Genomic DNA, 25,331 nt, shown 5'->3' with positions numbered 1-25,331 from the left:
GTTAAGAAAAATGCTTGCACTTTATTTCTGTTTAGGTGATCACCATATTAATTTAGCAAATTCACATATTTAGGTGGACAGCTTCAATCTGAAAACATTTCGTTTTTTCCCTAAAACAGATAGCCTTGCATAATGCTATGATTGTTCGTTTATTCATTCATTCAAAAAAAAATCAACAAAGTGCCACCATATTCCAGGCACTGTTCAAGGCAACAGGAACAGTATTAACAAGACAGGCAAGTCTTTGAGATAACTCTTAAGTCATATTTATATACAAAGCATGTAGACAAATGAATTATTTGTATAGAAAACATGAAACATCACAATGTCTGAATGAATGTATAGGTTGTATTTATTATGGTGCAGGCATTCTTCTATACAACAGAGTAGCTTATTTCCTGAAGTTATTTCTTATGTAACTTTATTTCAGTTACACAGTGCTATTTCTCCCATGATATCTTACAAGTTATATTTTCAGAAGACACTTCAATCCTCTTTTGAAAGTGAGACCTTATCTCAAGTGAGATACAGCTGCTGCTTCACAGAATCATCATAGTACAGGACAGGAAACCAAGGAGACCTTCATTTCAGATAAACACATAATACATTCATTGAAATGGGTCACGCGCTACATGGAGAATCCTTTTATGGCAACATCGTCTCAGTGCTGCCAAATGCAAACAACGAGAAGAAACAGGCCTATAGCAAGTAGTAGCTTTGGAACTTCTTATGTCAGTGCATTTAAAGTCTTAACTAGACTTGGTATTAAAAATGTCTAAATTAGTATCTCTAGAAAGAATCAAAACTTCCATAAAGTACGTAGTAATGCGTTTAAATTAACAAAGGGAAAAGAAAGGAGAAAAAGATAAAATGCACGTTAAAGTCTATTAAAATCATTCTACTTAAACAGAAACTTTTATGGCATTGGATAGAAAACACGTGCCTTCTCAGACTTTTAAGAATACTTCTTATGACTTGTTTGTTAAGTGTTTGGGCCACAGCATGATTTTTCATGTACTGCATATGCTTTCTATATTCCCTGGCACTGGATCCTGCACAGTTTCACCTGCTGATAGTTGATAAAGTCTGCATTACACATGTACAGTATAGAATTCTGACTTGGCATTTACTTACATACTGACTGCAAACACAGTTGCTCACAAAATTTGATAGATTCTAAAATCAATACACCACACCCTTGAAATCTTTTGTGGATGGAGTGATAAATGGGAAAAAACAGTGAAAGATGTTCAAATAACTTTTAAAAAAGATTTTTGAAACTGTTCTTCTGTTTAAAGCAATAAATGCATGTAGATATAGGTGTTGACTTATATGTAATCATTTCTTCCTGAATTCTTCCAAAAAGTTCGAGGCACTTACAGAATGAACAAGATACTGTCATTCATATTGATGCTGCAAATTTAAGGAACTCATTTTCAAACAAGTAAACAGAGTTGATTCATCAAAAATTTAGGAATATTGCATCATTTAAAAAATATAATACTGATTACTTACTACTATATATATATATGTATGTGTGTATATATATATATATATATATGATGTCCTAATAGCTTTCACATACATTACTTCATTTGATGATCATAATAATTGTTTCATATTCTTATGATATGAATTTTACATATAAAGAAATTAAGTCCAAGAACAGAAAGGTTACAGTTAGATAATAAACAGTCGCATATGTAAACACAAGACTTTGGCTCCTAAGTAGTTAGATCCAGAGGGAAGATAATCAGAAAAGTCTAATATACAAATTATTGAAAAAAGAAATTAGTTTTTCCCCTAAAATTATGATTGATTATTATAATTAATATCAAATTACTGAAGTCACCATTTGACGCTTCATAGGAGAGTGATATGATACAGATTACAGGTGATAGTATCTGGCAAAACACCCCAGAAAAATCTGCACTTTGTCTTTGGCCCCTGCTGGTTATTCTGGGATGAGGAAAGCATGCTGTCAGATCAAAGGCAGGATAAAAAGTGCAAGCAATGTTCTCCACAGAGATCCTTTCATACAGTAAGAGTTTAAGTTTCTGACTAGAGCAGGTATCATATTGAAGATAATGAATTAATTTTAAGACAAATCGTTAAAAATGAACCTCATTTTCTAAATAACTTCTTTCCAAAGAGATTCATGGGCCAAATTCGTACAGGGAAATTTCAAACGTATTTGGAAAACATAAACCCTGAAGTGTCATCTATCCATGTATTACCATTATTCTCTTGATTAAATGATTTGCCTTAATAATCCCCTCTTACAATAAAAAATTCATCTTTCTACATATTATAAACATTCTGTAGTAGATTAAAATTATTATAGCTATTAAGCCCTTCAAAAGCATTATGCAAATTCCCCTTCAACGATAACGGTATTTCACACAGCTAGGAGCAATGAAGGATGGGATTGTTTTGTTTTAAGGAAAGAATGTGACATTATTATTACTATTTTACAGATAAATACAAGTAAGATGTGAATGCCATTCTGTTTTGTAGTTGTGGGTATCAGGATTATAGTTAGTGAGCACTCTATAGGGCTGTTCACTTGGCATTATTGCAAACTAAAAATATGCCTGAGTGCCAACTAATACCAATTAATTATCTAAGTGACTCTAACACCGTAAAAAAGCACACAAGTGAGTCTTTTGTTCCCAACAAGTACTTGTCTCTGGCTTTTAATGTAATAATACACCCTGAAGACCTGTTAGATTTTTCATCTGAAATGACCAGATGTTCAGATGAGTATGTTTTACTATTTTTAGGACTATGAAATCTGCTTTTCTTCCATCTGAAATGTCACTATAATATGTATTACTCTTTCCTAATATTTAGCTGTAGGACCACTTATCCAAAAATTGATTTGTGATCTTTGGATAACAATTCAGAGGGCATATTATTTCTTCAGGTGCTATTGAAACATAAAACGGCTTCTGTATAGAAGCATCCATTTACATATTTATTCTTTCTTTTATACCCTCCTGTCTCTGACTACTTTCTTTACTCCCAGTAAGTTTATATCCAAGAATCCATGTCTTTATCCCTCGAGTGTGTCATTTTATTTTTATTTTCTTTTAATTTTGTTCCAACAAAATCATTGTGTGTTTGTTCTTGGTATCCCCACTCCAAGGAAGATACTCTTCACACAGTAGTTCTGCTCTTATGTTAAAGCCTAATCAAAACATTTTCTATGCTTTGCAATTAAAAAGTTTCCTCCTGGAAATGTTTTTTGAGGTCCCCACTAAATCTTTCAAAATGTTAGAAATAAATACGAATATTCTTTTCATTTTAAAAGGAGTAAAGTTGACTTTACTTAGGAATATTTAAATAATTATTAACAAGCAGAAATATTAAGTATTTTTCTACTATATCTGTTGGAGGAGTGTAGAATTCTAAGAAGTGACTTCTCTCCTGAATATCTTTAGACCAAGACTCAGTGTGTGTTTGAGGGTCTCATTTTGACAGAACAGATAATTTTACAAACCTTCCCAGATCCTATCCAAAATACAGATTTATTTTCTATGGTCTAAGATAGGTTCATAGAAGGTGTTTTGTGAATCTACAGTTAGCAGACAACGCTGTCTCAACTCATGTAAGCAATAAGGAATACTTTGCTGCATAACATGCCGGAGATCTCCTGACTTTTTAATTTACTCCTCTTACTCGGAGTGGAGGTTTAGAGGTAGGACCAGCACCGTCAGAAGGCTCAATAATCTTTTCCGGGACACATTTCCTTCCATATCTCTGCCCTCTGGCCTCAGTCTGAGCCTCATCCTGAGTCTGACTGATCTCTTCTTGGCAAGGTGGCTGTGGCAGTTAGAGGTCCAGACACCCTGTGGTAGAAGAAAGGTCTCTTCTTTCTTGTGTCAGTAATCCTTACCAAGGACTACCCTCAACAGACTTCTCCTCATAGCTCATAGATCATATTGGTCATAGAGCCACACCTAAACTCATCCCTGAGAAGGGGAGACCACCATGACTCACTTCAAGCCATCAGGTTACCTGGTAAAACAAAATCGGAGCTCTGGTTTTGACATTGAGACATTTTGAACATTGAAATAAAATCAGGCTCTGCCATCATGGCGCAGGGAAAATACTACTGAGTAGACAGCCAACTGATGCTCCAGGCCAGTTTGTCTATCCAGGAGATAGTCACATCCGTCTTTCTACAAACACATTTGAAAAAATTGGTCTAGATAAAAGTAAAGCAAAGAAGCACAAAGGAGAGGGAAGGACTCCTAAGTCTCATCAAGATGGCAAGTTAAAAAGAAGGCACAGATTCTCTTCCCAAGACATTTTCAAAAAGTACAGCTTGTAGTTTGGCATACCCTGGGAAATGATTAATTGGCAATTTGATTCATTTTGGTACCAGAAGAAATAATTTACCATTAACTCCCTGGTGCTCTGAAGGAGTTAATTTTCATCACATGGATGAGCACTTTATTCCCGGAGAGTATTTTACTCACTCTGCCTGGTCGTGGAAAGAGACTGAATTCAAGGAAATATTGAACCATTTGGAAAGAACATTAGACTGAATTAAACACTCTCTGTGCTCACCCATGTGATGCAAATTAGTTAATTGTATTCTTTTAGTCTGTTTGCCAAGAAGCACAAGAAAGAAGAATATGTACTACCAATTTAATTCCATAGTTAACCAATGATATTTATTAAGCAACTACTGTTTGCAGAGAACTGTTCTTGCAATGGTGATAGTCAAAAAGGAAAACCATATTCATACAGAGACAAGTTGGATAAAAGTCCATTCGAACTGCGGCTTTCTCAGTCTGTCTGTAAAATTAAACCCAGCAAAGCCTTATATATAATTATTTCATAGCTAGAACTGGTAGACAGGCCGCACAGTAAAGGAAGAAGCAAATACATACCTTGCCATCACTTATAAACCTTAACCAATAATTTTTTAAAGTATTTTTTAACACTTCAGCTTCCTGTCTCACCCCACTCCAGTTCATCCCTCTGAAAGCTGGATACTAAACATTATTTACTTTATAATAAGTTGATAATTATCATTTGCATATATAATATAATGTGCTTATTCTGTTTTCTCATATAGTGACACCTTAAATGTTGAGATTTATCAACAATATATCATTTTCAATTTTGTAAAAGAAGGAACAGTAAGAAAATGAAGTGAAAAAAAGTTGATGTGGCAAAAAATATATATACAGTAATAGTACCATTTTCTTTTCATATAGATAAATGCATCCAATACCACATTGTAGAAAAATTCAATATTTTAAGTAGGTTACAATCAGTTTTACCTACAATTTCATTAAAAATAGGCAAATATCATTTTATATGCTATATGGAGAAGATATAATTTCCTTTGGTCAAATCAACTGTCTTTGATTCAAATAGTAATACTAATTTGGCAACAAGAGGTGGTACACTCAGTGTAAATAAAAGTTTTATTTGTTTCTCATGTTAAATCAATAGGACAAGCTTCTTTAGCACAGCATCCCCCCAACCCCCATGCTCTATAAGCACGCTCAGTGCTCTACAACCTGCCATTGCCTGACGCCATTAGACATTCCTTGGGATTGGCATAGGAGCCATTTGCATGCTACAGAGTAAAGCACTAAGAAAGAATTTATGGAGATTGAAATGTGAGCTAAATTGAGAGCATAATTCCAAGCAGATGATTTCAGTTAATTAAAACTAGTAGTACAGGTTCCATATAAATGGGTGCTGGTAATTTCCAGAATATATGAGGACATCTACTGAACTATACATTTTATCACAGTCTAATAAGCTGTGATAAAATGCTTTAACTACTAGGAGGATTTATGGAACCAACTGTGTTTATCAGATTGATAGTCAACTCTGACAAACTGACAGAGGGCCCAGTTTAGTTTATCCATGCCCTTACTTGTCTTTATCTTCCTTTCTACTTACCCCTAAGCTCACTATATCCTCCATCAGAGGAATACTCAGTTGCTTTTAAAGTTTTTGCCTTGGCTGAATGGAAGCCTAGTAAATGTGCTGAGACTAGGCTGGAGAGTTTTATTCCTGGACATACATGAAGAAACTAATCATTAATCTCCAAAGCTCAATGGGTAACGAGACACCACCAATCAACTTACTGAGTGTTTGGTAGTGTTCCTGCCTTTGTATCCATCTTATCTGGTTGGCTATATCAACAAAGAGATATTACTAAGATCAGCCATTTTGTAGGTTGCAACATCTGCTAGATAATAATTTATTTTTCCCAGTTTGAAACCATTTGCTTCATTTTCTACTATGAACCTTATTAGAGCATCAACTAGGAATATGAATATAGTGCCATTGGTGATGGGTACCCTCTCCCGTCTTCTCTGTTGTTAAATGGGGTCATAAAATACCCCAAATGATGTTTAACTCTGGTCATACAACCCCTACAAGTTTGTGCAAAATTATATTCAGGACCCAAAGAGTTTGGATTACGAAGCTGAGCCCTGAAACCTTCTAATACTGGCAATATGAGACCTCACACTTTATTTGATTATATGTGTTACATATTTTAGCATGCTTTTATTTGAGTAGATCTGAAACTATTTCTTGAGGAAAAGTTGGCTGTCAAGAGGTCCCTCTTATGTCTCATCTCCATGCAGAAATCCAGTAATGAATATTCAGTTTACTTCTCAGTCTTAATGAAACAATATCAACCTTTCCAGTAGTACATATGATAACCCACATAGAATCTTTATTTTCTAAGGTCTTACTAGGAGATGCCTCTTTGATAGATTGTATATAATTTGGCCATAAAGCAAGTACTTAATGAAAGTTTGGAATAGGTTGTAATTATAATAATAATTAATAATTAAATAATATTGTTATAATAATAAATATTTATCAAGCTAAGCACTATATATGTGTTATATATATAATCTTGTTTCTCATAACAATACTACAAAGTCTAATATGAGTAAATAGTATGTATTAAACTCTTATTCTCTGCCAGAACACCCAGATCTGGTTTGTTTTGGGTTTTTTTAGTATTAACTTACCTAATTTTTAATAAGCTAACATTTAACATGAAGTAAGTACTCTTCACTTCCTCTTTACAAATGAGGAAACCAAAGCTTACAAAGTTACGTGCATTGCACGCTATCTGCTCTAAACTCTGGGATATATTCACTCAGTGTCGACAATCCCAGGCAGCATATACAACAGCCATACTCTTCAATCAGTTTGGTTATTTGAGTCCCCTTTCCCCTCCCTTCAGTGATCAAAGTAGTGACACCAACAACCTACCTCCCCTGATATCTCACTCTTGGTCTCAAAGCAGGATATTCCCAGTGTGTGGGCATCTTTGTCTATGATGAATGTGACCACAGCTAAACACAGATTAGGAAATACTGATGGAGCATCAACTGCCTGTGGTCACTTCAGTACTTACTTTAGTAATTTAGTAACTTATTTAGTGGAGGAAACCATGGAGGCACATGTCTCCATCTGAATAAGCAGAGCATTCATGACAATAGTACCAGTCTGCGTTCAGGCTGATTCCTTTGTTTTCTCTTCACTGCACCTCACTTACTTTATCTTAAGTAGGGGTCTGTTCATGGTTGAACCATCTTCCCTAAGACTGACATATTAAAATATGTGAGGGACAGAGGTGGCACTTATCAGCATTAATAACTGGCCTGGTTTTATTGATAATTAAAAGCTTAGGAGCATTAGGAAAAAAATGGAATGTTTGCTTAATGAATTCTAGTTTCATTGGGAACCTAAATATTGTTAACTTTCTTACAAGCCTTCCTTCCACTTTTCCAAATTGAAAAGAATAATTTATGTAAGAAACCTGTTGTGGTGGAGTGGTTGTAAGTGCAAATTCTTAACTCAAAATGCTTATTCATGAATCCTGTTTCCATTATTTATTAGCTATATGAACTTGGGAATTCACTTAACTTACTCCTGTGTCAGGTTTTTCATCTATAATGCAGAGGAAATAATACGATTTATGTCATAAGATTTCTGTGATGAGTTAAAGCATGAAAGAATTTAGAGCTGTACTTGGCACATGCAGAATGCTCAATAAATATTAGTTCAATAATAATGATATGATTCTTAATTCAGAATGACTTTTTCATCAGATACTACTGATTAGTCAAAGTTACATGATGTGATGGGAAGGAACTCAAGTCCTTAGTCCCATAGCCTCAAGGAACTGAATTCTGCCAAGGACGTGAGTGAGCTTTGAATGGACCCTCTGCCGGTAGAGCCTTAAGTGAGACAGCAGACCATGGCTGGTACCTTGATCACAGCATCAGGACACCCTGAAAAGAGCCCCGTTTATCCATACCCAGAGCCCTGGCTCATAGAATATGTAACATAATAGAAATGTGTCATCTTTTAGATAACTAAGGCGGTTACACAGCATTACATAGCTCGTCACAGGCAGTGGAGAAGTGGAGTTATTAAGAGATTTCTAGTTTGAGAGTCTACATTTCTAACTATGTTAAAGTTGAGATATTATTTGCTATATGGAAGTCAGATGGTCTGGTGCTAAACAAGGACAATTTGACTCGGCGGTCGTGGTGAACATTTACAGAGCAGTTTCAGCAAGTCAGCAGGCTTTGAACCAGATTCAGTGGGTCAAAATGAACCAGAGTTTAAGAACTAGTGACTGAAAGTCATAGAGATGACTGTTCAAAAAAAAAAAAAAAAAAAACTTTCTTCACTAAAATAAAAAAAAAAAAAAAAAGAAAGAAATAAGTAGCCAGAAGGAAATATAGAGTTGAAGGCACATTATCTTATGGTGAAGTAAGAAAAGGGAGTAAATAACTTAGAGAAAAGAAGAAAAGAAGAAAATGACTGTATTTGTTCATGGAGAGAACAAAACCTCTTAAAGGCATAGATTTAGAGCAGAAGAGGCAGTTAATCCTCCACATCTGAAAAATTGGGTAAAAGCAATACTTATATCACATATATATAGTTGTTAGGGAAATATAACAAGACAATTAATATAAAGCTTTCAGCACAGTGTCTAACCTGTAACAAACAATAAAAAATATTAGCTACTAAGTTTATGATTGTTAGAGATACCAAGGCAAAATTGGAGGAACAAGGCTTGGAGGTGGCAACAAGGAAGGTGCAAGTATATCGACTAATGATAGTTTTTTGCATAAAGAGAAGGAGGTGCTAGATGAGTGAAGAAGCTACAGTGGGGAGCCATTATAGTAACTTGGATATTTTTGTATAATTTGGGGGAGCTTGTCTTCAGTTGCCAGCTCTATGAATACTCAATATGAAGGTGTGAATCGGGTGGCAGACACTGAGAGCCAAAGCCGTGTTCTCCTCTAGTTTCTCTCATTCCTCCAGTTGTTAATCAAACTTTCTGAGCATCAGCTTAACTCCAAACATTTCTGTTATGAAAAGAGAGGCATGAAAATACCAAGGTCCTAGAGTAGCTTAATGAATCTGGTTTAGGATAAAGTAAGTTCTATTTTGAAATGTATGGGGAAATTATCTTTAATTCAGATGCAAGATATGTTATACTTCTTGTTTTCAGACATGGTTTTTGACCGTGTAACTGAGTGATCGAAATCTCCTTGCCTTAAATTTTGAGTCTTCAGTTTGCGTTAGCAACCTTTCACACACGTCTAGGTTGAAGTGTTCATCTTGCAGTGAACTCTGAGCTGGTTAATGTGCTTTTTCTCATCATGTTACCTTCACACTCGGCTCCAATTTACAAATCTCACCAGTATAGGCAATTTTGCTGTCTTTTCACAAGATGACAGAATTCTTGGTTCAATGATGAAGCGTGATAAACTTGCCACTAAAATAATAAATGTGATACATGATATTAGAAGCTTTATTTTTTAAATTACAAATGCAATTTTGAGTTATTGGAAAGATGTTAAAGGAAGCAAACAGAGCACCCCCCAAATTTTAAAACTACGTTAAAAAAAAGTCAAGAAGTCAAGGAATACAACTAGAAATGGATATATGTTTAATTATTGATACTCATCACATCACATCTGCCTTCTTCATTCCATGGGGATAATCATAACTAGAATCAACAAATATGGCAAACAATCTAATGCACGTAGAATAGACAAGTACTTACATACTTCAAAATAATTTAAATGATATTAAATCTTTAAGTATTTATTTATTTATGCATACTAAATATGGACATTTTCCCTAAAAGATGCATATAGCAATAACCAGTAGCAGTGTCATAGAAGCTCTGACATTCTTAAAAATAAATACCCAAAGAACCTATGTCTTTACAATTGTCCATTTTTTTTTCTTCTCTTAAAAGAAAAGAAAATGAGTTCATTCTGAAAGGGTATGGGCGTGATCAGCAGAGGTGCACTGAACACAAAGCTAAAGAGGCTTTTTGAGGCCTCTGAAGAAAGCCCCTCACTTCCCAGGGCCCCTAAGAGTTGTGATTATGCAGACAGCATTCTAGGTGAGAAGTCAACTTGCAATAAGGGTACATTGTTTCCAAAATATTTCTGATAAATTCCCTAAAGACTCCTTGGAAGGAAAAAAGGACCAGAATATACAAGCCTCCAATAGTTTAGTGTGGTTTCTTTTCTCTTCTTTTCTTTTCTTTTCTTTCTTTTTTTTTTTTTTTTTCATTTTAAGTAAGCTCACACTATGTTACCAAATCCTGTATTCACACTCTTTTCCTTTAAGTTGGAGGAGAGGGTCCCAAACAATCTGGAAGCTCGAGAACCCACCAAAACCTGGATCTTGCCCTGGAGTTAAGCATAGCAGTGTGAAGACTTGCTCCGGTGGTGCCCCTTTACTTTGGGAAAAATCAGGCTCTAAAGGTGCAAACCTAGGTTGGTTGTTTGCATTTAGAAACGTTTTCTGGGGAAATATACATCATAGTTAGATTTTTTAGCACAGACTGTTGAAGTCTATTGAACCCATAAATAACTAGAACTCTAGTTCTCAGGGGCTAGTCTGAGGTCCCAGCGAAGAGGTGGTAGGTGCTGAAAAAGGAGGAGAGCGAGAAGAGGGAGGAGGAGAGAAGTGGAGGAAGCGAAGATGGGCTAGAGATGAAGGGGGATGACAGGGAGAAGGCAGAAGGAGGTTAAGGGAAGGAAAAGGAGGAAAGATGGAGGGGAGGAGGGAGAGGAGGGAGAAGGGATTTCCTCTCTCCTTCCCGCTCTAGGATAAGTTTTAGGCACAATTGTGAAATAGGAAAAACTATTTTTGAGACTCCCCAAAGCTAGGTCTCTGATGTTTGCTCCCTTCCAGAGTGCCTCATTTTCTAATAGTATCCTTATTCCCTGTTAAGCTAAACTCTCACCTAATGGACGTGACCCATCTATGATGTTTGAAGCATGGGCACCTGATTCTGGTAAGTGCAGAGCAATTACTTCTTCTTCCTCCCCAAGTGTATCCTCACTTTGAAAAGAGGGTATTGAATTTTTCCATTAGATCTCTTGTCAAGGTAAAATCAGAGCGTGCGCCCATGTGCTTGGCGGCACGGCGCTGGTGATGGGAGCTGCTGGGGGACAACGTGGACACACTTCGAGCAGAAGGAGTGCCCAGGCAGACCAGGGTTGCCAAGAGATTGTGCCAGGTCACTTTGTCTAAATTGCTTCTTCTTTCTGGAGCTTCTTAGCTCCCTTCTCTTCTAAATAGATGGATTATCTAGTGCTGCAAGTTTGAAAGTGGCAGTTGTTTTTCTACAAAGATTGTGTGTGTCAGGTACTTCCAGCAGTCACCTCCGTGCATTTCAGGGCAATCTCTTCATACATGGCTTCTTTAAAATCTAAGTTTCAGTTCAGTTCTTTCAGACAAAACCACATACTGAAGGGACGGCTCAGTCACTGCTTTCTTCTGCCATAATTACCTTGGTACCCTCGTGGAGCAGCAAGGATTCTATGTATTTTAAAGTTGTGTACAAAGAAAGGGAGAGTAGCTGAATCTGCATGAATTTTTCACTCATATACCTTTTCTTCAATATGATACTATCTTAACTTCCTTTTCCTAAAATTTTGGATTATTTTCTCTTTTATTACTAAAGATAAAAGAATTCACTTTTTTCTCTTTTCTTTCACTGAAGTGTAGTTGATTTATAATATTGTATTAGTTTCAGGTGTACAACAAAGTGATTTGGTTATACATATATGTATATATCTATATTATTTTTTCTATTCTTTTTTTATTATAGTTTATTCAAGGTATTAAACATAGTTCCCTGTGCTATACAGTAAATCCTTGTTGTATATCTATTTTATATATAGTGGTGTGTGTCTGTTAATCCCACACTTCCAGTTTATCCCTCCCCTCCCTGTCCCCTTTGGTAACTATAAGTTTGTTTTCTATATCTGTGAGTCTGTTACTATTTTGTAAATAAATTCATTTGGACTATTTTTTAGATTCCATGTATAAGTGATATCATATATTTGTCTTTCTCTTTCTGACCTACTTCACTTGGTATGATAATCTCTAGGTCCATCCATGTTGCTAAAGATGACATTATTTAGTTATTTTGTATGGCTGAGTAATATTCCACTGTATATATGCACAATTTACAGTAGCTAAGACATGGAAGCAACCTAGGTGTCCATGGATAGATGAATGGATAAAGAATTCACTTGTCTCCTTGCTTTGTCAATTAAAAAAAAATTCTACCTGTGTATTACCAAACAGCACTGAACCACTCAGTCTCAAGATACCTTCCTTACCCAAATTCAGGCCATCTAAAAGGCCAAAGGAGGTATATATACTCTGATAACAAGGTGTTCTATGTGGGGAAGAGAAGCCAGCAGAGGTTGTAATTTTCCTTTGTTCATAAAGTTAAATTGCAGCAAACTGAATTTCCCTGACTTTCTTTCCATTTCCTTACACAGGTTGTCATCAGATTAGAGACAAAGTGAAACTACTTAGTTCATTTAATGAAATTAAACCTAATAGGAGCTTTGTTTAATTATCTAAGAGCAGGGTCCGTCAGAGATGGGTGCTGAGAAAGTGATGGATCCAGTGAAAGCATTTCACTCCAGTACTAACCTGCCAGCTATAGTTTTCTTTGTGTGCATATTAATTGTAATGGGGAAACTGTATGTATCACTTAGATGGATCCTTTATAATTCAAGCCTTCTTTACATAGAGTGCAAAATGTATGCTTAGTTTTTCCAGTAACACTTGGGGAAATGCCTTGTAAATGGGTGTATAAATTTGCTTAATTAATCAAACAAAGGGAAAAGCTTTTAGAGAGCAAAATCATGACGGGAACTTAAAAGAAGGAAATTAAAAAGATAAAGCTTATTACTGCCTAGTAATTTCAATTTATGCTGTAAATAAAATAGGTTTAAAAGCAAAGCTAGTGCAAATATGCCTCTATAGCAGTTCTCCAGGATACTTGGCCAGAGCCCAAGAATTACCAGTGGGCTCTGAGTCAATACTGCTTTCTGAGTGTCCTTGGACTATTGAATTTATTAAGTGGTTTATGTGAAGTGAGGACATTCTCTAGGTAACCTTGCCTATACTCCACATGTGCTCTCTAAGTCACTAGCTAGGTGCAAAAGGTGAATTCTGATAAACAAGAGTTTTCATGTTGATCCTGGAAATGACACTACTCTACAGTTAAAATTGACTTTAAAAGTCATAGTGATTTGAGGATTATTATAAGTTATTCATAGAAACATATACTTTGAAAGTTTGTTCTTTATTTCCAAGTACTTTGAGCAAACTATTAGAGAAACTAACTTCAATTAAAGTCCTTGGTTTATGGCAAATGGGCCATGTTACCTGAAGTTCTGGTGGTTGACAGCAATAGTCTGTCCCTTTGTCTTAAAAGGGGTCTGTGGGCCAAGGATGTGTGTATTACTAGGGGCCTTTTTACAAATGCATAGGCTTGCGTCCCACCCCAGAGCTACTGAATCAAAATCTACATTTTAACAAGATCCCATGTTTGAGGACAACCATTCTACCTAATGTGGGTTTGTGAAACAGAGTTCATTCTTATTCCCCAGGGGATTTGTATTTGTACTTGGCACTGTATTGGTTCATAATTTTATAGCAGTAGATGTGCCACCATTTTTTAAATGTTTGGAGAGATTTATTTATCCTTTCTTCTAATATTTATAATAATAATTTAAAATAATTCAGAATAGGCAAATAAATTGAGAAGCTATTTGAGCCATGGAGATGAAGAACTCTAAATTGGTCTCATTTTGGGTAAAGCATGAACTTAAATATTATCCAAGTTCTGAGGGTATAGGACAAATCAAATACTTGCCCTTTTTGCAAATAGTTCCCTCCCACTTGGAAAAGAAAATTTTTCACCATTTTCAAGTTTCCGTATAGTTTACAGTTTACTATTTTGTAATAGAAAATGATTTTGTTCTTACTATATACAATGATTTGATTCCATGATTTAATTGTCATTACATTTCTAATCTAGCATTTGTCTAACAGTTGTAAAAACCAAAATATGGTATACAATCTAAATGACTAACATTTATTGAGGACTTCTCTATATGCCAGGAATTCTTCTAAGTATTTTATGTATATTAACTCATTTAATACACACAATAACCCTATAAAATAAGTACTATTTTGGACCCATTTTATACTTTTAGAAACTGAAGCACAGAAATGTTAAGTGACTTACCCAAAGTCACACAGCAAGCTTGTAATGGAGCTGAAATTCACATGTGAGTAGGCTTCCTTCAGAGACTACTTGCTTAAAAACTAATACACCCTCAACAGTCTAAATGCCCAAGAACTGGAGGCTCTGGGGAAGGGGGAATGTTGGGTTGGAGAACCCAGTCCCTTGTGTCTGTAAGACTCATGCCTTTGCTTTCTTGCTGCCTAACACACAGACATTGCTCTCAGCTTCTGCAAGCTGCTCTCAGGTCCTCTCCACAGAGCTGTTAGGTTGGCATGCCAAATCCTAAGAAAACGGGCTTACTGCTCACACATGGAGGGAGTTAAAACGCTGTTTCTGGGGAGGGGGCTAAGCAACAGAGAGAGCTACCATATCTGTCAAGTTACTGGCTGTTTCATCCGATTGCCAGAGTCACAGGCACAATAGCTGGAGGCTAGGCAGGTGTATTGCTCTTTTAGAAACAGATGGTGGAACTCACGAGAGATCTGAGAGGGAGGGAAAAGAGAAACTTGAACAGAGGAAGAGATTTCTATCACATGAGTGATCTTATATATAATAGCAGATATAAAATCACCAGTGCAATCTTTGATCCTCTATAACCTTTCTAAAAGTGATATGGCGTTCATTAATAAAATGTTCACTGTATGATCATTTAGCCAATGTTTTTCATATCAAATTTTGAAAATTTTTATACACTTTTACTGTACAGTCACATCTAAAAATGATATCATATAACAATTATTCAAGAGATTGTTAATTTACTATCTGAATTTATATATCATAATTGAGGGTATTGAATGACTGGTGAATACAAATATATTTGTTCAATTAAATGACCACTCTTATGTTGATGTAAATTTAGTTTTATAGTAAAATACATCATCAGGAAAGCAAAGTTGGAGACTGCAATCTTAATTCTGTCTAGGAGGGTTGCTTATTGCTGTGTTGGAAGGGATATTAAATTTTCTTTAGAATTTATCTGCAATTGGTGTTGTAAAATGATGAGATCAGAGACAGATATTAACGTGGCAGATACCTTAACCACAAAAAGGCAAATGTCTCATGGCAATACATTAAAAAAAAACAAACCCACGCATTTGTTTGTTGAAGAGGTCTTGCCCTCTGTAAATAAAGATACTGCTACTGGTCAACTTGAAAAACATTTCCCCCAAATGGGAACAGGTGTTGAAACACTCACAATGTCTGGCATAACCCCCCTTGCAAGAACTGCCTAGTGTTAAGTGCTTAGGCTGCAGTCACGGAAAAGAGTAAAATAAATCATGATCAAACACATAGTCATGGACTCATAGACACAGATTTCTTAATCTATGAGCTAATTAGCTCATCTTTATTGATGCATGATAGTTTCATTTTTACCTAATATTATCATCAATTGATTAGACAAAAAAAAAATCTATAATCAATTCAGAAGTCATTGAAGAGTGTATAGATAGAGGGTTTTTCTAGTATTTTGGAAAGAGTACCGTTCTCTGCTATAGACTCTCAGCCCTATGAAGGCAGAGAGCATACCTGGCTTAATTCATATCTATAACCTACTGGGACACCACATGGTGTTTAGCACATGGTAACAACCACTCTCCATTTATTTAGTTAATTTTAGGTCATCACAGAAAATTGTGAAAGTAAAGAGTAATTGGTAGATAGCATCATTATGAAACATCTAAAGTAGAAAACATCTAAAAGAAGCAATTTTCCTTATTTTCCTGTCTTTAGAGAGTATCATACTTAAAAATCTAATAGGAGAAGAAAAATTATATGTAAAAGTCACAATTAGACCTATTTAACATGGCCAAGCAAAATAACGTTAATAGTTGGTTCAGTTGAACAGTTAAACACAATTCTGCAATGTGACTGTAAAAATAAGAATACCATTTGGAACAACTAGTATTTCAATAAAATTAGCTTGTTCATTACAAATTCAGTCTTGCTTCCCTCCAAGTATCAAAGTTTAGCAATATGTCATACATGGGCTATTTCTTAACTAGTAGTATTAGCATTATTCTTAGAAAAGGAAAAGGGAAAGTCATTCTAAGTGTATAAATATGATACATTATATAAACTTTAAAATTTGAAAGTAAATTTGGAGAAGCAAAAGACTCAGAAGAAACTATTTAATTTCATCAGATGTCATAAAATATTATCTGAATACATGGAAAGCCCATGTATCTCTCTCATGTGAAAGAATTTGTTGCCATATAATTACCAGCTCTCCAAAAGATTGTGTATATGCAAATCCAACTGGAAACTCAAAAGTGGCATTAGGGGACAATCACATTTTGTCATGTTTTTCAATGTATTAGTATATTTCCTATTTTAAATAGCAAATACTATCTGAGACTAGCCACAAAATTTTAAGAGAAGAAGAAAAAAAGTATATGGTGGTAGAACATAGTGTAAAGACATTGTAATCAAATGAACAGGATTTTGGTAGACGTAAAACAAACGGTGCTGACAGTAAGTCACTATCCATCTAAAAGAATATAAAATTGAATCCCTATCTTAACTTGTATTATAGTTTCTTAATGGTAATCAAAATCTATTATTAATTTTTAATTATGTTCTTTGCATTTAATTTAGTAGTATGCACAAATATAATATCTGCTTAACAAATACATATTGATTTGTTTAAATTATAAAAATTGAAAATAATATAGTATCTACCAATAACTTAACTTGTAGAAGATCTCAGCAGTAGTAATAAACAGCAATAATGGTAATGTTAGCACCTAACACCTACAAAAGGCTCCCTTTTAACAAGGTACAATGCGAGAATTCTGTGGGTATCACCTTATTGATTCCTCACAGTAACCCCATGAGGAAGATTCTGAGATTCTCTACATTTCATAGAGCAGGAATTTGAGGACTGGAGTGGTCAAGTCATGTACCCAAGGTCACTTACATGGGAAGAAATGGAGCCCAGATTTGAATACAGACAGTCTGACTCCAGGAGCCTCATCTCAAACTGTAAAATGCATATATATGAATATTTATTTCACTCTCCCACTTTTCATGACTATGCTACTGTTAGAGATAATCTAAAATGTATATACATAAAAGGCTTGTAAAAGAGGTAATGATAAAAATAACTTAATTCCAAGGAAGACAAAAAAAGAAAGACCAGTTAAAATTTTGCAAGAATTTCTTGAATGAGAATCATTTTATTATTTAGTCCTTTACTTATTCTATTTATGTTATTTGTTATTTTACTTACTATTTTAATGCTACTGAAATCCTTTGGATGCAAATAAGAAGAAGACATATTTATCAGGGAGGTATATTACTTAAGTATGATGATTAAATATTACTGTTCCCTATAAAAACATTCCAAGTGATCCACCACAATTTATTCTTTACTCAAATTGTAAGAAAAAAAGACTTGAAGCATCAATAATGGCGTGTACCAGGGGCTGACTTTGAGATGTTGGCAACCAAACACGTGATAACGAATGGGTATATGCTTCTCATAGAGAATCTTCCATATTACAGTCAGTACAGTAAGAAATAAGATTTCTATTCTTTTATAGAAATAAACCCAAAAAATTAACTGATTGAGACATAGCTTAGAGTTTTAACTAGAATTGAGAGGAAAAATTCCTACAGTCTTAGGAAAAACTGGTATTTTTGTCGTCATAGTAATGAGTAGCCCTCAGAACCAGTTTATAACCCATTCACTTGATTGACAACAACTTGCAAACTGACTAATAAGAAAGTCCTTTCATTCTGAAATTCAGCTACTCAGGGACTAGGCACACCACTTCACACACCTCTGAGGCCAACCAGTCAGTAACAGTCTCACCCAGTTTTCAACCCACTTCTACCCCTGAACTCCACTGATTCCTGAACTCCACCCTTCCCCCAAAATATTATATATAATTTGCAGTCACCTCTGCTCAAATAGGCTGTGCCTGATCTGCATGGCGCTCCCTTCCTGGTGTGCAGAGTAAATGCAAGTCTGTCTTTCAGTTGATATGATTGGTCTCATGAGCCTTTGAGAGAATCCTCCAACTAAGGGTCTTATAAAATTATTTTAAAATAATTGACAATTATTATGGATAAGAGGGCCTTAGTGAATGCAGTTGGCACTTGCCATCCTTTTTAGATGTGGGTTTGTAAGATAAACGTAGCAGCATGGAAACGTAGCAGTGATTGAGGAGAGGAGACTCTAGTCAGACACACCTAGGTGTTTTTAATCCTGGATCTATAATTTACTAGCTAGGTGACATCATTGGATCTCTGAAGTTTTAGTTTTCATACATGCAGAACGGGGTTAATAAGAGAATTATCCTATAGGGCTTGCATAAAAACAAATGAAGCAGTTTGTCTAAAACATAGAGATTAGTCCCTAGCATGTTGCAAATATGCAGTAATACCAGTGTTTTATTATTGTATTTCTTATTCAATATGTTTTCAGATTTAATCCAGATTTACCAGTGATAACTTTTAAATATATTTAATTATGGCAAATAAGGTTTTAGAAGGAATACAAGTACTTTACAACTTTTACAGGGCAAGAATTTGATAATATTCTACCTTTTCATTTTTTTTTTTTTAGTTTAAGAAAATGATATGTGCTAGAAAATAACTGTTGATAGTTACATGTAGCAGACATGCTGCAAAATAACCTCAAGATATTTAGAGACAGTTATTTATTTTCTCCAGTAACTGATGATCAACAACTAAAAACCTTCAAATATTGGCTTAAATTTGCAGTACATTCTTTATAGCTCAGAGTAGTCTTTTGTGTTTTGGAAGCATATGTTCTCCTTAACTGTCTGATTTCCCTGTTGATGATGCTTCTTTTCCCCCAAGATAATTTAAACATACAGATCTTTCTTTCTTTATTTGCTCTAATTTCAAATATATATCTCCCATAACGCATAAAAACAAAACCCAGACATGTTGAACCTGAGTGAAATAAATGCAATGAGATTGTCAGAATGAATTTGTCTATGTGAAAATCACATAAGACAATGGGCCTGTGGGACTTGGGAGGAGGTGGTGTGAGGGGAGTAGAGGGCATGGGGGCATGGTGCCTGTGACAACGTAGGCGCTCAATAAGTAGCTGTTGAGTGAATGAATGTATGAATTAACATGAACTAGCAAATCAGGAAAGCCATGATTCAAAGAGCCCTTGTAGATTTCTTGTTGGTTCACTGCCAAGGCTCCTTGACACAGAACTTTCTTCTGTAGAGGTGTTTTCTTGAATCATTTCTTTCCATTAGCTCTTCTCCTTTCTATTCTTATTAGTTTAAAACCCAGTGACACAACATATCCTTTTATATTGAATTATCTGATTTTACTAGCCAACTATCAAGGACACAGAGTAACTCTTCAGGCTGTATGACCTCAAGTTGTCTTCTATAAAGAAGAAAATTGGTTCACATTTTCCTTGTACTCAGTGGACGTTCAATAAATGGAAGTGATATGTTTATTGGATTAATAATCAGAGATACATGAAATTATTTAAATTATCAGACAGGCAATCCAACATGGTCAAGGAATTTCTGGACATAGGGTCAGATAACTTATTTTCCAACTAGATTTTGCAATTAATTAGCTAACAGAATAACTCTTTCAAATTATCTGTCAAATTCAGTATCTTTAAGAGTGTTTTCCACTGGGAATATACAAAATGGTCCAATTGAGTCCAGAAGGAAAAAAGTAAACTTTTCTTTTATAATTATTTTATTAAAACTAAAAGAAAGAAATTATGCTGGACAATCATACATGCATGTAATAAAGGACCATATATATATATGGTATGTATGTATACCATATGTATATATGGTAAAAGTGCAATAATATTCTGCAGAACAGAGAGAGCCTTGAGGACTTGTTTTAGATAATGTCTAGGATGACTCCTTATAACTCTCCCTTTTTAATTTTGTTATTTTATTCCCATTGCCAACATGAATATTATTTTAGTAATATATTATTTTATTAAAATAACTCATGCCTCTTAGAAACTCCAGGCAAAAACCTTATAAATTTAACCTCAGAGTGAAAACCTTAAATGACAAAGTTCTGGTCACAGTGATTTCATATAATTGCATATTTTTGCAAAGACTAAGAGTGTTCGTTAAATATAATTTGAAGACTTGCTTCCATGAACCTTTTTTATTGATGCATCTGATAATAAGAGAAAATTTAAATTATAACCTTAACCTTAGCCTTTACAGAATTGTATTGGAGAAATCATTTGAGAACTTTAAAGACTTTACCACATGTGTTAACTCATTAAGTAACTTAACATTTCCACTGAATTTACACAAATTAAATATCACAAATATCTGAAAATCTTTCAAAATAGGACAAATGATTCCATCTAAAATTAGTTTGACCCTAAGAATTGTGTAGATGAACACTGTTGTAATGTTTAGAACTTTTGAAAAATAACTGCGTTCTACATATGAGGTCAGTAAAGAGTGGTTTAGTATATCAATAAAATATTAAATACCTCTTAACTCTTTAGCAAATTTACCAGAGTCCTTCACTTGATAATCACACAGTGATTAACTGTGTTTTCAGAGACTATAAAATAAAGGGAGGAGATGAAATTTAAGGAAAAAATACTATCCAGAGAAAGGAGAATGAAAGGAAGAAGAATGGGGAAAAATAAGGAGAGAAAGTGGGTACAAACCCTGCGCTAATTGCTTTTGGTTGTCAATTTTTAAACGTCTTTCCCTGTACAGGTAACAACAGCTGAGGAGTAGGCAGCTCTCATTCCTTACAGCTGCTTTTTGGACAACAGAATATTCTGACTATTCTTTTCTTAATAGTAGTGTGATAACAACTCTAGATTTTTTTGTGGCGGGAGAGTTCTTTCTGCTCTCAATCTATCTCACTTGTAGTAATACATTAATTAAATGAACTGTGGGATTTCTTTCTTGCTTCAGAAATTACATTGGAATAAATGGAGTGCTAAAAGGATGTTACCACATACTTTGTCATTTTACATTTAGCTCCTAAGAAGATTAACTATGCTTCTTTAATTGCTCAGAATTAGAAAGCAGGTTCCAGTTAATACCTAATGGAGAAAAGAAGGGGAAGGATTGAGGGCAAGCGACTAAGTGTGATGAGTCACTGAGCTTAACAGAACAGACTGTAGAATAGTGATTTATGCATCTAATGGAGTAAAGCAACATCAAAAAATATTTCTTCAACAAAATCCCATGTCCTAGGGCACTGGCTCAACACACACACATGCATACACACAATCAACAAGAAAATTACAGACCACCTCCCCCTTCAAATAAGGACAGCTCTTCAAGAGAAGTAATGTCTTTCTATAAATATCAATTCTGTGCACATAGAAAGCTTAGTTTTCTTTGAAAGCACTCCTAAGTATTGCGCCTGCAATAAAGTAGAAGGAATTTTGAGTTACTAACTTTACAGTGGATGTCAGCAGCAGGGAGGGGAAATCTCCACTGAATTTTCACAACTGTAACCATGCTCAGAAATTCTTCCGTAAACAACATCAGCATTTGAGGACATCCCTTGCTCCCATGCTTTCAAAATTACATATTATTTTACAGCTTAGGGCTTTGCATGGTGTGTGATTTGGTGCAAGACAAGGAGTGTGTGTGGGGGGGTAATAAAACAGTGGTCTGCCTTCTGTGTGTGATTTATTAAATGTGATGCCAGAATTTATATAGTAATCAAACCTTAAGCTTGGATTTAAAATTTGTCACCTGGCAAACATGATGCTCAGCTCAGCGGATGATGGGAAAGAGAAAGTGTATTCATTTTACGTGCCCCCAAATCACATGGAATCATTATAACAGCAGTAAGTGTTATCTGGATAGTACTTTGCAGTGTAAGAGGTGCTTTCTCTGATACTAATGGGTAGTATAGCTGGAGAACGTACCCCCACCCTTAGCAAAACAGTGCAGAAAAGGATATCACTAAATCAGCCTAAGAAACATTACAGCTTTGAAGGCATAGAGATGAATTTATAAGGACATTTTATTTCTCCTTGATTCTAGGATAAAGAATATTGTTTTTTTCTTCTTCTTGTACAATAGCTGAATTAGCCATTTTTCAGTAAGACTCTGAAATACTCCCTCAAAACAGTAATTAAAATATAGGAAAGGGAGGTCAGCATCTGTGGACAATGCCTAAGACGTTAAAGGCTGGATACAAACCCAGGGAAACAGAGATTTCTTTTAAGGCCAGAAAGTCAGAGACAGCCGTAGAAGAGACTGTGATGAAGGAGATGCTATTCCTGGGCTTATCAATTTAGAATCAAACTAAAGAAATGGGGCTCAAGTGAGGCTGAGGATTTAAGTTAGTACATTAGTAACCAACAGATTTATATAAAATCAACAAAATCGGCAAAATCTGGATTTTCTTCCAGAAAGTTAAAAAGCGACACCTAAGTCCTAGGAAAGAGATACAAGGGAAGTGTTTGCCTCTCTTTTTTGTTTTCTTACATGCGATGCCTGATTGGATATTTAAAATCAGATCACAGATTTTACCAAAGTACACACTATTAATACTTTGTTTACTGTTGTAATCTATCTGCTCTCAAAAAAAGATACAGATTTTGGTGCAACCCTTAATTCCTATGCAATCACAAGATATTTAGCTTCTTAGGGTTGTGTGTCTCATTTGTATGTGCATGAAAGTACATCATATCCATATATGTGCATATAAATATGTATTCATTAACATATTCATTAACCACATATATGTATATAATTCATTCTAATGATTTACAAAGGTAAATATAAAATATGTTCATATCATTTAAATGCCAAAGTAAATAATAGGAAATTTAAAAATCATGAGCCTCTGCCTTCCTCAGCTTTACGCCTTCCTTACCCCCCAGACTTACCCACCATTGTCAGTTTAGTACAAATCGGTTCCTGTTATCGTCCTCTTCCAATACATAATTCCACATGTATTGGTTTTTTATTAAATTTTTAACAATATGGGATTATATCAAACATAACATTCTGTGTCTTTTTCACTTGACTGTTGTAGCCATATGTACTGTATTTTATGTTCTTAGCTTCCCAGTATTCCATAGTTTAAAGGAACCAATTTAACCATTCCTCCTTGGGTGGAAGTGCAGATTTTGCCCAATTTTTGCTTCCATAAATGATGATGCAATGAATATCTCTGAAATTTATGTTGACATAATACTGTTATTTTCACTTAATAATATTAATATTTAATAAATTTTGACTTAATATCTGAAATATTCCCCACGGTGGGATTGCTGAAGCAGCATAAGAGCTTTTAAAATTTGAAAAAATACTGTAGACAATGTTCCACAGTCACACCAGCAGCATGGAGAGGACTCATTTCCCCACCCCTTCCTGGGCACTGATAGGAATAACATGGTTGTTTTATTCCTTACCCTGACTGACTGCTAGTGAGCAGGGCCAGCTACATGATCTGTAGGGCCTGGGACAAAATGTAAGTGCAGGGTCCTGGCCGAGATCTGGGAAGACAGCCTCCCCTTGTCACGGCCCAGCCCTGCCCCCACTGATTATGGGTGACTAACAAGGGATTGAAGACTTCACAACTGGGCACACTCAGTACCTGGTTTTAGGTGGGCAAGAAAGACAAGCCAAGTAATTCGCTAAAGCAGCAGTGAGGCTGGCAGCCAAGACTGGGCCACCTCTGCCTTGACCTGCCCCGGGGGACCACCTGGAGCAAGTGCAGGACCTGCCGTCTTCCACCCCCTGCTTAGACCCCTTGTCTCCAAGGGCAACAGAAAACTAAGGGCCTTCCCCAGCCACACAAGCTGATCTCTGTCCCCAGCAGGGAGGTGGAGGAGGAACTCATCTCAGGGAAGTGACAGGGGGCAGGAAGGTGGGAAGAGGCTGGACCTCCAGAAGCCAGGCACATGCTCTAAATGTCCTCTCAGAGATCACTTACAAAACCTCAATTCAAAAATGAAATTATTAGGAATTTCAAGATGATAGGCACAGAACATCTGACCCCAAGCAAGGAGGTCACCCTCCTCAGGGTGGGAACCTGGGTGTCTGGTCATTTGCGGGAGAAACAGAACCTAAGAGTGAATGTCTATTCACAAGTTTATTGGGCTTTTGTATTTCTCTTTCTCTAAAATTTTTGAGTATATCCCTTGCCCACTATGGTGTTGGTTTATGTCTGTTTGCTTATTTATGTTTTCCTTAGATGTTTTAGAATCATTTTGTTTAAAAAAGAAAAGAACATATTTTCTGCTCAATATGTTGTCAGTATTTTCTCCTAAACCATTTTTGCCTTCTTACTGACTTCACCATTTTTGTAAAGTAATGTAGTTCAATTTCCTTTTCTTCGTGGACTCTGGGAATAAGATCATATCCACTCCCAAATACCCTGATATTTCCACCCAATCCTTTTTATTTAATTTACTTGATTATTTAATTATTTTTACATTTTGAGCTCCCATGGAAATAGACTTACATGTATGATGAGATGTTTGGCTCTAATTTTATATTCTTCCAAATAGTTAGTCAGTTGCCAAACACCATTATTAAACAGTTCAGCTTTTTTTTTTACTGGCAGATAATTCCATCACTATCACAAATAAAAGGCCCATTTAAAATTGAATAAGTTTTGGTTCTTTCTATTCTATTCTACCACTGTGTCATGATAAATATCTGATTATAATGGTGAATGTTAGCTATCTGGTGTATCTGTTAATTTAAAGGTTAGGAATAGGTGGTCACCTCTGTTCATAACAGACAGCTTAGCT

Source organism: Camelus ferus, chromosome 2 (assembly GCF_009834535.1).
Source record: "Camelus ferus isolate YT-003-E chromosome 2, BCGSAC_Cfer_1.0, whole genome shotgun sequence".
NCBI lineage: Eukaryota > Metazoa > Chordata > Mammalia > Artiodactyla > Camelidae > Camelus > Camelus ferus.
This window is presented reverse-complemented; position numbering follows the sequence as displayed.